We start from the raw sequence: 15504 nt of genomic DNA, 5'->3' as shown, positions 1-15504 counted from the left end.
AGAAAAAGGGAAAAGAGGAGGAAAAAACGAGAAGAGGAGGAAGAGTCAGGGAGGAGGGAAGAGACACACAACTTACAACTTACACTTTTTTCACGCCCTTGCACTGTCTCCTATGCTGTAAAAAAAAAAAAAAAAAAAAAAAAAACGCCCACCGCATCCCCAAAGATCAACTCCTCTCTCCCTAAATAGTGGGACGAGGCTGGCCTGACCCCCTCGTCGACGCCGTAGCCCTAATTGTAGTCTGCACGTGTTCCCCATAGCCAAGTACTCTTTGTCGCTGTGTCCCTTCGCCCCGTGTGTCCATTCTCCCTCTCTCTCCCTCCCTCTCTCTCTCCCTCTCTCTCTCTTTTCGTCCAGCTGAGAGTAGTGGTTTTGGTGGAGGTGGTGATTGTGTTAGAAGAATAAACAAGGATATTGCTCATGTTAAAAGGGGTGGAGATGGAAGGGAGAAAAAGGGAAGGAGAGAGGGAGAAAGAGGGAGAGAGAAAGTGAGAGAGGGAGAGGGAGAGATACAGACACAGTGATGAAAACAGACAGATATACAAACAGACAGATAGACAGACAAACAGACAGACAGACAAACTTCAAATGGAGGAACTTGCTAAGAGAGGGGAGAGGAAGATGAAGGGGAAGAAGATGGTTTGCTGCTGAGAAGAGATGATGCCTTAGGGAAGAAGAGGAAGAGGAGGAGGAGGAGGAGGAGGAGGAGAAGGAGGAGGAGGAGGAGGAGGAGGATTAGGAAAGGTGTATAGTGTAGGGCCGTAGAGTGAGAGAGAGAGAGAGAGAGAGAGAGAGAGAGAGAGAGAGAGAGAGAGAGAGAGAGAGAGAGAGAGAGAGAGAGAGAGAGAGAGAGACGGAAATAAAGAAGAAGGAATAAATTAATGAAGAAAGAAACGACGAAGGAAAATAAATGAAGGAAAGTCGGGGAAAAATAGAAAAAAAGAGAAAGAAAAGCAAGGAAGAGAGTCAGATAAAGAATATTAAAGAAAAAAAAGAAAGAAGGAAAGAAAGAAAGAAAAAGAAAGAAAAATAAAGAAAAAAGAAAGAAAGAAAGCGAAAGAAAGAAAGAACGAAAGACAGAAAAAAAAGAGTAAGAAAATGAGCAAAAAGGAAAGAAAAAGAAGGAAAGAAAAAGAGAATGCAAGAGAGAAAAAAAATAAATAAATACAGCGAGGAAAAGGGAAAGAAAGAAAGAAAGAAAGAAAGAAAGAAAGAGAGAGAGAGAGCTATATTTCACTAAGACCACAATGTCGAAATTTTTAAGCGTCGTTTCCTCGTGTGAAAACTTTAATTGTCACAAGAGAGAGAATACTAATGTTACTCTCTCTCTCTCTCTCTCTCTCTCTTCTTCTCTCTTCTTTCTTTCTTCTTCTCTCTCTCTCTCATCTTCTTCTTCTTTCTTTCTTCTTTCTCTCTCTCTTCCCACCCACCCCCCTCCACGCGGTAACACATCCATCGGGGGCATTTTTGGCGAGGTAAGACAACGCCGGGGAGCAGTTGTGTCTTAAGGGGAGCCTCCTGCGTCCCATCCCCTCCCTCACCGCTGAGAGAGAGAGAGAGAGAGAGAGAGAGAGAGAGAGAGAGAGAGAGAGAGAGAGAGAGAGAGAGAGAGAGAGAGAGAGAGAGAGAGAGAGAGAGAGAGAGAGAGAGAGAGAGAGAGAGAGAGAGAGAGAGAGAGAGAGAGAGAGAGAGAGAGAAAGATAGTAATGGAAGGGAATTAAAAGAGAGAAAAAGAGAGAAAAAAAAAGAATGGAGAGATAGAAGATAGGGAGGAGGGAGGGAGAGAGAGAGAGAGAGAGGGAGAGAGAGAGAGAGGGAAAGGAGGGAGGAAGTAAACGAAGGCAAAGTATAGAAGAAAGGGAAGGAAAGGGAGAAATAAACAGAGCGAAACAGAGGAAGACAGGAAGAGAAAGGTGTAGAAGGGAAGAGGGAGAGAGGAAACTATAGGAGAGAGAGGGGGTAGAAAAGTGAAGAGAGGGAAGAAAAGAAGGAAAATAGGAAAAGAAGAGGAAAGGAAGAAATAAACAGAGCGAAACAGAGGAAGAGATAAGAAGAGAGAGGTGTAGAAGAGAAGAGGGAGAGAGGAAAGGAAGAGGGAGAGAGGAAAGTATAGGAGAGAGAGGGAAAAGAAATGAAGAGAGGAAGAAAAATAAAGAAGGAAAAGACGAAAGGAAATGAAGAAAGGAAAATCGGGAAAAAAGGTCGAAAAAGATCAAGAAAATTAGAGAAAGAAAAAGAAAGAAAATAATAAAAACAAAGAACGAGAGAACGAAGGAAAGAAAGACAAAGAAAAAGAGAAAAAATGGAAGAGACAGGGAGAAGAAAAAGTAAAGAGAGGAAGGAAAGTATAGAAGGAAAAGAGGAAATTGAAAAACTAGTAGAGGAAAACAGAGGAAGATAGAAGAGAGATATAGATGTAAAAAGGGAGAGAGAAAATATAAGAGAGGGAGAGAAAGATGGAAGGAAGGAAATGGAGGAAAAATATAGAAGGAAAAGAAGAGGAAAGGGAGAAAAATAGAAACAAACAGAGGAAAATGAAAGATAGATATACAGAGGAGGGAGAGAGAAAACTATAGAAGAGGGAAGGAGAGCTAAGAAGGGAGAGAGTGAGGAAAAGAGGGAAAATATAGAAGGAAGAGAAAAAAAGGGAGAAATAAATAAAAAAAAACCAGAGGAATATAAAAGAAAGTTAGATATTCAGGAGGAGGGAAAGAAAAAACAGTAGGAGAGAGGAAGAGGGAGAGGAGGGAAGAGTGAGGAAAAGGGAGGAAAATATAGAAGGAAGAGGAGAAAAGGGAGAATTAAGGAGACAGAGAAACAGAGAAAAGTAGGGAAATATTGAAGGAAGGAAGGAAGAGGAAAAAAGGGAGAATTAAGGAGACAGAGAAACAGAGAAAAGCAGGGAAATATTGAAGGAAGGAAGGAAGAGGAAAAAAGGGAGAATTAAGGAAACAGAGAAACAGAGAAAAGTAGGGAAATATTGAAGGAAGGAAGGAAGAGGAAAAAAGGGAGAATTAAGGAGACAGAGAAACAGAGAAAAGTAGGGAAATATTGAAGGAAGGAAGGAAGAGGAAAAATATAAACAGACAAAAAGAAACAGAGAACAGGAGAGAAAAAGGAAAAGAGTAAGAATGGAAGAAAATGGAAGGAGAGGAGAGATGGAAGAGAAAGAAGAAAGGAGGAGGAAAAAAAAAAGAATAGGAAGAAAAAGGAGTTCCTATCCCATCACCACCACCACCACCATCACCATCACCACCACCACCACCACCACCACCACCATCACCACCACCACCACCACCACCATCACCACCACCACCACCACCATCACCACCACCATCACCACCACCACCACCACCACCATCACCACCACCACCACCACCACCACCACCACCACCACCACCACCACCACCACCACCACCACCACCACCACCATCACCACCATCACCACCACCACCACCACCACCACCACTCCCCAATGCTTCGTAAAACTGGACACGAGTTTTATTTAATGTTCGAGAGAGAGAGAGAGAGAGAGAGAGAGAGAGAGAGAGAGAGAGAGAGAGAGAGAGAGAGAGAGAGAGAGAGAGAGAGAGAGAGAGAGAGAGAGAGAGAGAGTTGTAAGATAAAATGAAAAGAAAGGAAGAGAGAGGGAGGTAAAGAAAGGTGAGGAAAAGAGAAAAAAGGAGGGGAAGGAAGAGAGATGAAAAGGAAGAAAGAAGATTATGAGAGGATAGGGAAAAGAAGGGAAGTAAAATAAAAGTAAAGAAGAAAGAAGAGAAGAAAGGAAGAAAGGATGAAGAAGGAAGATGGAAGAGAAGAAAAGGAATGAAGGAGAATAAGGAACGATAAAAACCCCCCAGAAGGAAAGAAAAGGAGGAATAGGAGGAAATGGATAAAGAGATGGAGAGAGAGAGAGAGAGAGAGAGAGAGAGAGAGAGAGAGAGAGAGAGAGAGAATGGAGGGAGGAGGAGGAGGTCTAAAAAATTGTCGCCTGAAAAGATAGAGAGAGAGAGAGAGAGAGAGAGAGAGAGAGAGAGAGAGAGAGAGAGAGAGTAAGCGGATACGATAATAATTTTGCAAAGGGAAAAAATCGCATTGTGTTATGATAGCGAAGAACCACTAAAATTGTGAGAGAGAGGGAGAGAAGGAAAGGAGAGAAAGGAGAGGAAGAATAGGAGAGAAAGACGATGTAGAAAAAATAAGAGGAATAAAGAGAAGTAAAAGAACAAGCAAAGGGATGAGAGGAGAGGAGGAGAGAAGAGAATGGGAGAAGGAGAGAGAGGAGAAGAGGAAGAGGGAAAGTAGATGAAGGAAGATAAAGAGGAAAAAGATAGACGGAAAAAAATAGATTGAAAATGGACGGAAAGTTAGAAGAGAGAGAGAGAGAGAGAGAGAGAGAGAGAGAGAGAGAGAGAGAGAGAGAGAGAGAGAGAGAGAGAGAGAGAGAGAGAGAGAGAGAGAGAGAGAGAGAGAGAGAGAGAGAGAGAGAGAGAGAGAGAGAGAGAGAGAGAGAGAGAGAGAGAGAGAGCGGCAATTCCTCCCTGTCTGTTCCTTACACTTCAGAACATTCACATTAATTATATAAATGGAGGCTCTTAATTTAGTGTATTTTTTTGAGTCTGTGAAGCGAAGTCTGTGAGTCAGTGTCAGGGGGAGGTTGTGTGTGTGTCTGTTTTCCTGTCCTTTTATCCTCCTGTCTTCCTTTACTCCTGTCTTCCTTTACTCCTGTCTTCCTTCCCTCCTGTCTTCCTGTCTTTGTCTTCTTTTTCTCTTGTCTTTCTGTCTTATTTTCCCCCTGTCTTCCTGTCTTCCTGTCCTCCTGTCTTCCTGTCTTTCTGTCCTTCTGTTTTCCTGTCTTTCTGTCTTCCTCTCCTCCTGTCTTTCTGTCTTCCTTCCCTCCTGTGTTCCTGTCTTTGTCTTCTTTTTCTCTTGTCTTTCTGTCTTATTTTCCCCCTGTCTTCCTGTCTTCCTGTTCTCCTGTCTTCCTGTCTTTCTGTCCTTCTGTCTTCCTGTCCTCCTGTCTTTCTGTCCTTCTGTTTTCCTGTCTTTCTGTCTTCCTGTCTTCCCTTTTTTCTGTCTTTCTGTCTTCCTGTCTTTCTGTCTTCCTGTCTTCCTGTCTTTCTGTCTTCCTGTCTTCCTGTCTTTCTGTCTTCCTGTCTTCCTGTCTTTCTGTCTTCCTGTCTTCCTGTCTTCCTTTACTCCTGTCTTCCTGTCTTTCTGTCTTTCTGTCTTTCTGTCCTTTTGTCTTCCTGTCCTCCTGTTTTCCTGTCTTTCTGTCTTCCTGTCTTCCTGTCTTCCTGTCTTTCTGTCTTTCTGTCTTCCTGTCTTTCTGTCCTTTTGTCTTCCTGTCCTCCTGTTTTCCTGTCTTTCTGTCTTCCTGTCTTCCTGTCCTCCTGTCTTTCTGTCTTCCTGTCTTCCTGTCTTTCTGTCTTCCTGTCTTCCTGTCTTTCTGTCTTCCTGTCTTCCTGTCTTCCTGTCTTCCTGTCTTCCTGTCTTTCTGTCTTTCTGTCTTCCTGTCTTCCTGTCTTTCTGTCTTCCTGTCTTCCTGTCTTTCTGTCTTCCTGTCTTCCTGTCTTTCTGTCTTCTTGTCTCTCTGTCTTCCTGTCTTCCTGTCTTCCTGTCTTCCTGTCTTTCTGTCTTCCTGTCCTCCTGTCTTTCTGTCTTCCTGTCCTCCTGTCTTTCTGTCTTCCTGTCCTCCTGTCTTCCTGTCATCCTGTCCTCCTGTCTTTCTGTCTTCCTGTCCTCCTGTCTTTCTGTCTTCCTGTCCTCCTGTCTTTCTGTCTTCCTGTCCTCCTGTCTTTCTGTCTTCCTGTCCTCCTGTCTTTCTGTCTTCCTGTCCTCCTGTCTTCTGTCATCCTGTCCTCCTGTCTTCTGTCATCCTGTCCTCCTGTCCTCCTGTCTTGCTGTCTTCCTGTCCTCCTGTCTTTCTGTCTTCCTGTCCTCCTGTCTTTCTGTCTTCCTGTCCTCCTGTCCTCCTGTCTTTCTGTCTTCCTGTCCTCCTGTCTTTCTGTCTTCCTGTCCTCCTGTCTTTCTGTCTTCCTGTCCTCCTGTCATACTGTCTTACTGTCCTCCTGTCCTCCTGTCTTTCTGTCTTCCTGTCCTCCTGTCCTCCTGTCTTCCTGTCTTCCTGTCCTAATGTCTTCTTTCTGTCTTCCTGTCCTCCTGTCTTCTGTCTTCCTGTCCTCCTGTCCTCCTGTCTTCTGTCTTCCTGTCCTCCTGTCCTCCTGTCTTTCTGTCTTCCTGTCCTAATGTCTTTCTGTCTTCCTGTCATCCTGTCTTCCTGTCTTCCTGTCCTCCTGTCTTTCTGTCTTCCTGTCCTCCTGTCTTCTCCTGTCTTCCCTGTCCTCCTGTCCTCCTGTCTTTCTTTCTGTCTTCCTGTCCTCCTGTCTTTCTGTCTTCCTGTCCTCCTGTCTTTCTGTCTTCCTGTCCTCCTGTCCTCCTGTCTTTCTGTCTTCCTGTCCTCCTGTCCTCCTGTCTTTCTGTCTTCCTGTCCTCCTGTCCTCCTGTCTTTCTGTCTTCCTGTCCTCCTGTCCTCCTGTCTTTCTGTCTTCCTGTCCTCCTGTCCTCCTGTCTTTCTGTCTTCCTGTCCTCCTGTCTTTCTGTCTTCCTGTCCTCCTGTCTTTCTGTCTTCCTGTCTTCCTGTCCTCCTGTCTTTCTGTCTTCCTGTCCTCCTGTCCTCCTGTCTTTCTGTCTTCCTGTCCTCCTGTCTTTCTGCCTTCTTGTCCTCCTGTCTTCCTGTCTTCCTGTCCTCCTGTCTTTCTGTCTTCCTGTCCTCCTGTCCTCCTGTCTTTCTGTCTTTCTGTCTTCCTGTCTTCCTGTCTTCCTGTCTTCCTTTACTCCTGTCTTTCTGTCTTCCTGTCTTCCTGTCTTTCTGTCTTCCTTTACTCCTGTCTTCCTGTCTTCCTTTACTCCTGTCTTCCTGTCTTCCTGTCTTCCTTTACTCCTGTCTTCCTGTCTTCCTGTCCTCCTGTCTTTCTGTCTTCCTGTCCTCCTGTCCTCCTGTCTTTCTGTCTTCCTGTCCTCCTGTCTTTCTGTCTTCCTGTCCTCCTGTCTTTCTGTCTTCCTGTCCTCCTGTCTTTCTGTCTTCCTGTCATCCTGTCTTTCTGTCTTCCTGTCCTCCTGTCCTCCTGTCTTTCTGTCTTCCTGTCCTCCTGTCTTTCTGTCTTCCTGTCCTCCTGTCTTTCTGTCTTCCTGTCCTCCTGTCCTCCTGTCTTTCTGTCTTCCTGTCCTCCTGTCCTCCTGTCTTTCTGTCTTCCTGTCTTCCTGTCTTTCTGCCTTCCTGTCTTCCTGTCTTTCTGTCTTCCTGTCTTACTGTCTTTCTGTCTTCCTGTCTTACTTTACTCCTGTCTTTCTGTCTTCCTGTCTTCCTTTACTCCTGTCTTTCTGTCTTCCTGTCCTCCTGTCCTCCTGTCTTCCTGTCTTCCTGTCCTCCTGTCTTTCTGTCTTCCTGTCCTCCTGTCTTTCTGTCTTCCTGTCCTCCTGTCCTCTTGTCTTCCTGTCTTCCTGTCCTCCTGTCTTTCTGTCTTCCTGTCTTCCTGTCCTCCTGTCTTCCTGTCTTCCTGTCTTTCTGTCTTCCTGTCCTCCTGTCTTTCTGTCTTCCTGTCTTCCTGTCCTCCTGTCTTTCTGTCTTCCTGTCCTCCTGTCTTTCTGTCTTCCTGTCCTCCTGTCCTCCTGTCTTCCTGTCTTCCTGTCCTCCTGTCTTTCTGTCTTCCTGTCCTCCTGTCCTCCTGTCTTCCTGTCTTCCTGTCCTCCTGTCTTTCTGTGTTCCTGTCCTCCTGTCTTTCTGTCTTCCTGTCCTCCTGTCTTTCTGTCTTCCTGTCCTCCTCTCTTCCTGTCTTCCTGTCTTCCTGTCCTCCTGTCTTTCTGTCTTCCTGTCCTCCTGTCTTTCTGTCTTCCTGTCCTCCTGTCTTTCTGTCTTCCTGTCCTCCTGTCTTCCTGTCTTCCTGTTTTCCTGTCCTCCTGTCTTTCTGTCTTCCTGTCCTCCTGTCTTTCTGTCTTCCTGTCCTCCTGTCTTTCTGTCTTCCTGTCTTCCTGTCCTCCTGTCTTCCTGTCTTTCTGTCTTCCTGTCTTTCTGTCTTCCTGTTTTCCTGTCTTTTTGTCTTCCTGTCTTTCTGTCTTCCTGTCTTCCTGTCTTCATGTCTTTTTGTCTTTGTCTTCCTGTTTTTCTGCCTTCCTGTCTTCCTGTCTTTCTGTCTTCCTGTCTTTCTGTCTTCCTGTCTTTCTGTCTTCCTGTTTTCCTGTCTTTTTGTCTTCCTGTCTTTCTGTCTTCCTGTCTTCCTGTCTTTCTGTCTTTGTCTTCCTGTCTTTCTGGCCTCCTGTCTTCCTGTCTTTGTCTTCCTGTCTTCCTGTCTTTCTATCTTCCTGTTTTCCTGTCTTTCTGTCTTCCTGTCTACCTGTCTTCCTGTCTTTCTGTCTTTCTGTCTTCCTGTCCTCCTGTCTTCCTTTCCTGGTTTTCACTCTTCCCTTCTTTCTTTCTCGCATTTTCTCTTTTTTTTTTTGCTTTTCTGTATTTCCCTTTTTCCTTCTTCTGTTTTGTGTGTGTTCCTCTGTTTGTAAAATCCCTTCAACCTTACCTGCGCATAAAAAAGAAAAAGAAAAGATAATTGCTGTAATGAAAAAAAAATTAAAAGAAAGGAGATACTGAAACTAATAAGAAAAAAAGTGAGTCGTGACATTCCTTCTACCTGTTCCATACACAGACACAAAAAAGAAGAGAAAAACAGCAGAAATAAGGAAATGATGAAATGAAAAAGAAAATGGATGAAACAAAGAAGAAGAAAAATGACCCTTAACTTTCCCTCAACCCTTCTAATGCTCCCCTCAAAAAAAAAAAAAGATTCGGAAATAAAAGAAAAAGAAAAATGCTACAATGAAAATAGGAGAAGAAAAGGAAAGAAATGTTGCAATCCTTCTTATGTTCCCCCTAAAAAAGAAAAGAAAAAGAGAAAAGCAGAAAGGAAAGAAAATAAATATATATGCTGAAATAAAAATGAGAGAAGAAAAGAAATGTGTCAACCCTTCTTATGTCCCCTCTAAAAAGAAAAGAAAAAGAGAGAGGCAGAAATCAAAGCAAATAAATAGAAATGCTGCAATAAAAATGAGAGAAGAGAAGAAAATAAATGTGTCAACCCTTCTTATACCCATTAAAAAAAGAAAAGAAAAAGAGAGAAGCAGAAATCAAAGAAAATATAGATAAATACTGCAATAAAAATGAGAATAGGAAAGAAATGTTGTAACCCTTCTAAAGTCCCCCTAAAAAATAGAGAGAGAAAAGCAGAAATCAAAGAAAATAAAGATAAATGAGAGAAGAATAGAAAAGAAATGTTGAACCCTTCTCATGTCCCCCCTAAAAAAAAAAAAAGAGAGGCAGAAATCAAAGAGAACAAAGAAAATGCTGCAGTAGAAAAGAGACAAGAAAAGGAAAAGAAATGTGCTAACCCTTCTTATGTTCCCCCTATAGAAGAAAAGAAAAAGAGAAAAGCAGAAATCAAAGAAAATACAGATAAATGCTGCAATAATAAAAAAAAGATAATAAAAAAATGTTGAAACTAAAGAAGAAGAAAAGTGAGTCGTGACATTCCTTCTACCTGTTCCATACACAGACAAAAAAAGAAGAGAAAAACAGCAGAAATAAGGAAGGTACTTGAATAATGATGAAATGAAAAAGAAAATGGATGAAACAAAGAAGAAGAAAAATGACCCTTCACTTTATCTCAACCCTTCTTATGCCCCCCCCTCAAAAAAAAAAAAAAAAGATTTGGAAATAAAGAAAAAGAAAAATGCTACAATGAAAATATGAGAAGAAAAGGAAAGAAATGTTGCAACCCCTCTTATGTTCCCCCTAAAAAAGATAAAAAAGAAAGAAAAGCAGAAATAAAAGAAAATAAAGATGTATGCTGGAATAAAAATGAGAGAAGAAAATAAAAAGAAATGTTGCAACCCTTCTTATGTCCCCCCTAAAAAAAAAAGAGAGAAGCAGAAATAAAAGGAAATAGAGATAAATGCTGCAATAATAATAAATAAAAAGAAAAAGAAAGATAAATACTGCAATAAAAATGAGAGAAGAAAAGAAATGCTGCAACCCGTCTTATGTCCCCCCTAAAAAAAGAAAAAAAGAGAAGCAGAAATAAAAGCAAATAGAGATAAATGTTGCAATAATAATAAATAAAAAGAAAAAGAAAGATAAATACTGCAATAAAAATGAGAGAAGAAAAGAAATGTTGCAACCCTTCTTATGTCCCCCTTTAAAAATAGAAAAGAAAGATAGATGCAGAAATAAAAGGAAATTAAGATAAATGCTGCAATAATAATAAAGAAAAAGAAAAAGAAAGATAAATACTGCAATAAAAATGAGAGAATAAAATAAAATAAATGTTGCAACCCTTCATAAGTCCCCCCTAAAAAAAAAGAGAAACAGAAATAAAAGAAGATAATGATAAATGCTCCAATAAAAATAAGTGAATAAAAGAAAGAAAATGTTGAAACTAAAGAAGAAAAAAAAAATGATAGTCGCGACATTCCTCCTCCCTGTTCCCCACACCATAAAAAAACAAAGTGAAAATGAGTGACACCTGCTTACTAATTGAGCGCCTGATCCCTTCGCTCACCTTTACATCCTCGCCGGAACTTCCCCTGCCATTTCGTGCTTCGTTCACAATTAACTTGGACGTCACTCACAAACACTCACGTTCGCTCGTTCCACTTCGAATAGAAAGAATGGCACGAAAAAATAATGTCAGGAAAAGTTGAAAAAATGAAATAGTAGAAATAGCAGAAAAAAAGAATAACCAAGAAAAAGATAAAATAGCGGTTGAAAAAGTAGCAATAGTAGAAATTGTACGAGGAAATGCGTTATCCAGGAAAAGATGAAAAAATGAAACCAGTAGAAATAGCAAAAATATTAGAAATGGTGCAAAAAAGAATAACCATGGAAAAGATAAAAAAAAAATGAAACCGGTAGAAATAGTAAAAAATAGTAGATATGACAAAAAAGAGTTATCCAGGAAAAGATGAAAAAATAAAACCGGTAGAAATAGTAAAAAATAGTAGATATGACAAAAAAAAGAGTTACCAGGAAAAGATGGAAAAATAAAACCGGTAGAAATAGTAAAAAATAGTAGATATGACAAAAAAAAAGAGTTACCAGGAAAAGATGGAAAAATAAAACCGGTAGAAATAGTAAAAAATAGTAGATATGACAAAAAAAAGAGTTATCCAGGAAAAGATGGAAAAATAAAACCGGTAGAAATAGTAAAAATGAAAAAAAGTAACCAAGGAAAAGATATGAAAAATAAAACCAGTATAAATAGTAAAAATAGTAGAAATGTCGAAAAAAAAGAAAAACCAAGGAAAAGATGGAAAAATGAAAACGGTAGAAATAGTAGAAATAGCAGAAATGGTGCGAAAAAAAAGAATAACCAAGGAAAAGATAAAAATATGAAACCGGTAAAAATAACAAAAATAATGGAAATAGTGCATCGTGTTATGATAGCGAAGAACCACTAAAAGGATAAAGAGGAGAAGGAGAGAAGAGAAGAGATTAAGAGAAGAAGAGAGAAGCGGAGGAAAGGAAGAGAGAAAGAAGATCGAGGAAGACTGAGAGGAAGAAATCGAATGAAAAGAACCAGTTAAAGGGAGAGAAGGAGAAAAGGAGAGAGGAGAGGGGAGAGAAGAGGAGAGGAAGAAGGAAGGAAAATGGAGGAGGAGTAAGAGGAAGAAATAGAAGGAAAAGAACCAGTTAAAGGGAGAGAAGGAGAAAAAGGACAGAGGAGAGAAGGAGAGAAAAGAGGAGAGGAAGAAGGAAGGAAAATGGAGGAGGAGTAAGAGGAAGAAATAGAAGGAAAAGAACCAGTTAAAGTGAGAAAAAGGGGAAAAAGGAGAGAGGAGAGAAGAAGAGAAAAGAGGAGAGGAAAAAGGAAGGAAAATGGAGGAGGAGTAAGAGAAAAAAATAGAAGGTAAAGAAGAGATTGAAAAGGGGGAGAAAGATAGAAGAAAGGAAGTTGATAAGAGAATAGATATAAAAATTCAAATAGTGGAAATCGTACGAAAGAAAAAAAGGAAACCAAGGAAGGAAGAAGAGGAAGGAAATTGATATTGAGTTCAGACTTACGAGAATAATAATAGACATGATAAAAAAAGACTTTCGAGAAGATAGGAAGTTGATGAAAGAATAGATAGAGATTAAAATATTGAAAATCGTACGAAAGAAAAAAAGGAAACCAAGGAAGGAAGAAGAGGAAGGAAATTGATATTGAATTCAGACTGACGAGAATAATAATAGACATGATAAAAAAGACTTTCGAGAAGATAGGAAATTGATGAAAGAATAGATAGAGATTAAAACATTGGAAATCGTACGAAAGAAAAAAAGGAAACCAAGGAAGGAAGAAGAGGAAGGAAATTGATATTGAGCTCAGACTTACGAGAATAATAATAGACATGATAAAAAAAGACTTTCGAGAAGATAGGAAGTTGATGAAAGAATAGATAGAGATTAAAATATTGTAAATCGTACGAAAGAAAAAAAGGAAACCAAGGAAGGAAGAAGAGGAGTGAAATTGATATTGAATTCAGACTGACAAAAATAAAAATAATGATAAAAAAGACTTTGGAGTATTAGAATTTGTGCGATAGAAAGAATTACTAAAAGAAAAGGGAAAATAAATAGGTATCAAAAGTTAAGACCGGAATATAATGGACATAATACAGACTTTCAATTACTTTTTTTTATGCGCTCCTTCATCCCCTTTTTCCCTCTTTCTCCCTCCCTCTCCCCTCCATCTTCCCTTCCCTTCTCGTTAATTTCTCTCCCCTTCCTCCCCTTCTATCTCCCGTTTCTCTACTGACATCCTTTCGTTCCTCTTCTCTCTCCCCAAGAAAGAAAGAGAAAATACCAGAAAATATGAGGATTAAAAAAAGGTGAGTTAAAGATGATGTGAATAATAAAGAAATGAAAGAGAAAAAAACGAGAGACAAGTAAATCGAACCAGAGAAAAATAAATAACACAAAGGAAAGAAGAAGTAATTAAATGTTTCAAGTGTATAGAATAATAAAAATAATAGAGAAATAAAGGAAAAAAAAACGAAAGACAAGGACAATGAAATATAAATCAAAGAACAACACAAATGAAAAGAAGAGAAATGGAAAAAAAAAGGTATCAAAAGTTAAGATAATATAAACAATAAAGAAAATGAACAAAAAACAAAGAGAACGAACGCTAACCAAAGAAAACACACACTAACAACCACTCGACTCATCCCTTTTCGTACGTTTTCACATTGCTTCATTTTCGCTCCTTCCCAACACGACAGCTGCTCACTAAGACGGAGGAGGGAGGTGAAAGATCGACTTGATGTGGCTGCTACGAGGAGGGAAGTTGAGGCCATTAACGTGAGAGAGGCTGAGAGATGGGGATCGCAGGAGTGGAGAGAAGGGGAGGGAAGTTGAAGGAGGGAGAGATAGATCAGGAGGATGGAGGGGAGAGATAAAAAAGGAAAAGAAGTTGATGGAGAGAAAGGGAGCGATTGAAGGAGAGGAGGAAAAGATAAAAGAAGAGGAGAGAAAATGGGAAGAGAAGGAAAGGGAAATTGGAAAAAAGAGGGAAAGAGATAACAGAGGAGGAGGAAGAGAATAATAGAGAAGGGGAGGGAATTTGTGGGGGAAAGAGGAAGAGATGGGAGGAGAGAAAGAAGGCTGGAGAATGAGGAGAGAAAGGAAGGAAAATTGGAGGGAGAAGAGAAAGAGGGAAAAGAAGATGATTAGAGAAGAGAAGGGAAGGGAAGAGAGAGAGAGAGAGAGAGAGAGAGAAGAGAAGGGAAGTTAGGAGAAAAAAGAAGAGCTGAAAATATACAGAAAGGAAAGACAGAGGAGAAAAAGGAAGGGAAGGACGAGACGGAGGGAAAAAATATATTCTCTCTCTCTCTCTCTCTCAATCTTCCTTCCCCATCTCTCCCTCTCTCATCTCCCTTTCCTCACTCCCTCTCTTTCTCTCCTTTTTCACTCCTCCCTCTCTCCCTTCTGCCTCCTTCCTCTCTAACTTCTTTCCTCACTTCTCATTCCTCTCTTCCACAACACCACACTCCTTTCCTCCCTCCTCTCCTTCCTCCCTCCTCTCCTCCGACACACTGACCACTAGCTATCAATTTCAGGCCCAAACATAGACCAGGTGGGAGTGCGTGTGGAGGGCCCAGGTTGACACACTTAATTTGCAGGTAAAATGGTTTGTTAGCGGCGGCGGCGAGGCTGCGAGGGGGGACATAATGGACCAATTAAGGGCAGGTACTTCTTCCAAGGCCGCCGCCCACCTGTTAGGGAAGGAAGAGGAGGAGGAGGAGAAGGAGGAGGAGAAGGGGAAAAGAAAGAGCGAGAGGAAAAAGGAAGGAGGAGGATGGAATAAGGAAGGAGAAAGGAAGAGGATGGAGAAATGGGAAAAGGGATAATAGCTGAAGGAGGAGGAGGAAGGAGAGGAAGAGGAGAAGGTATGTGTGTGTGTGTGTGTGTGTGTGTGTGTGTGTGTGTGTGTGTGTGTGTGTGTGTGTGTGTGTGTGTGTGTGTGTGTGTGTTGTGGTATCCTTCCCAATATTCTTTTGTTCTTATGTTCTCTTGTACAATACTTCTATGTTCTAAGTTCCTTCCTTCTTTTCTTGTTTTCTTTTTTGTCTTTCTTCCGTCTTCCGTCTTTCTTCCCTTCCTTCTTTTGCTTACTCTTTTGTTGTTTATCTTTTTCTTATCTATTTTTCTATGTGTTTTTTTTATCTATTCTTCTTTTTACTCTTTCTTACCCTTTACTTTCACCTTTTTTCGTCTATATTTTACCTGTGATTCTTGTTTTACTTTCCCTTACTTCACTCTCACTTCACAATCGAGAGAGCCCGGGTTCGATTCCCGGGCGGAGTGGAAAAAATTGGGCGGCTTTTCCGATACCCTACGCCCCTGTCCACCCAGCAGAGAATGGGTACCAGGTATTAATTGGGGGTTGTGTCCCGTCTCCTTGAATCTGTTCCCTTCTCCTTTAATTCCTTGACCACAGATGTTGCGCCGACTAAACGAAACTTTCCAACTTTTTTTCCAAAATTACGGAAAAAACAAAATCTAGACAAATGATGGAGGAGAGGAAGAGGAAGGAGAGAGGGCAAGGGGGAAGAGGGGGAAGGGGGAAGAGGAGGGAGAGGGGGCAACAACTCCACACTCCTGCCCTCTACATGCATAAAAACGTAAACTGCTTCAACTGCTTCACCCCCCTCTTGCGGCGGCCATGTGTTCCCGAGTTATGGAAGCAGCGGCGTGAGTTATGGTGACGCAACGCCCCGGGAACTTGTGCGTGTGATGCATGGTTATGGGGACACTTCTTGGCGGCCGTTGCTGTGCCTGGGACTTCTGCGAGGGACGGGGAGGTCGAGGAGGGTGAGGCGAGGTTAATGGGTTAATGTGTCAGGGGCATTTAGCTAGGCGGGCAGAGGAAGCCGAATATAGAAATAGTTGTGTTAAAGTATCCGTGTTTATTT

This window comes from Eriocheir sinensis, chromosome 24 (assembly GCF_024679095.1).
Source record: "Eriocheir sinensis breed Jianghai 21 chromosome 24, ASM2467909v1, whole genome shotgun sequence".
NCBI classification, from domain to species: domain Eukaryota; kingdom Metazoa; phylum Arthropoda; class Malacostraca; order Decapoda; family Varunidae; genus Eriocheir; species Eriocheir sinensis.
The sequence above is the reverse complement of the archived record's forward strand: the minus strand, read 5'-3'. Positions refer to the sequence as shown.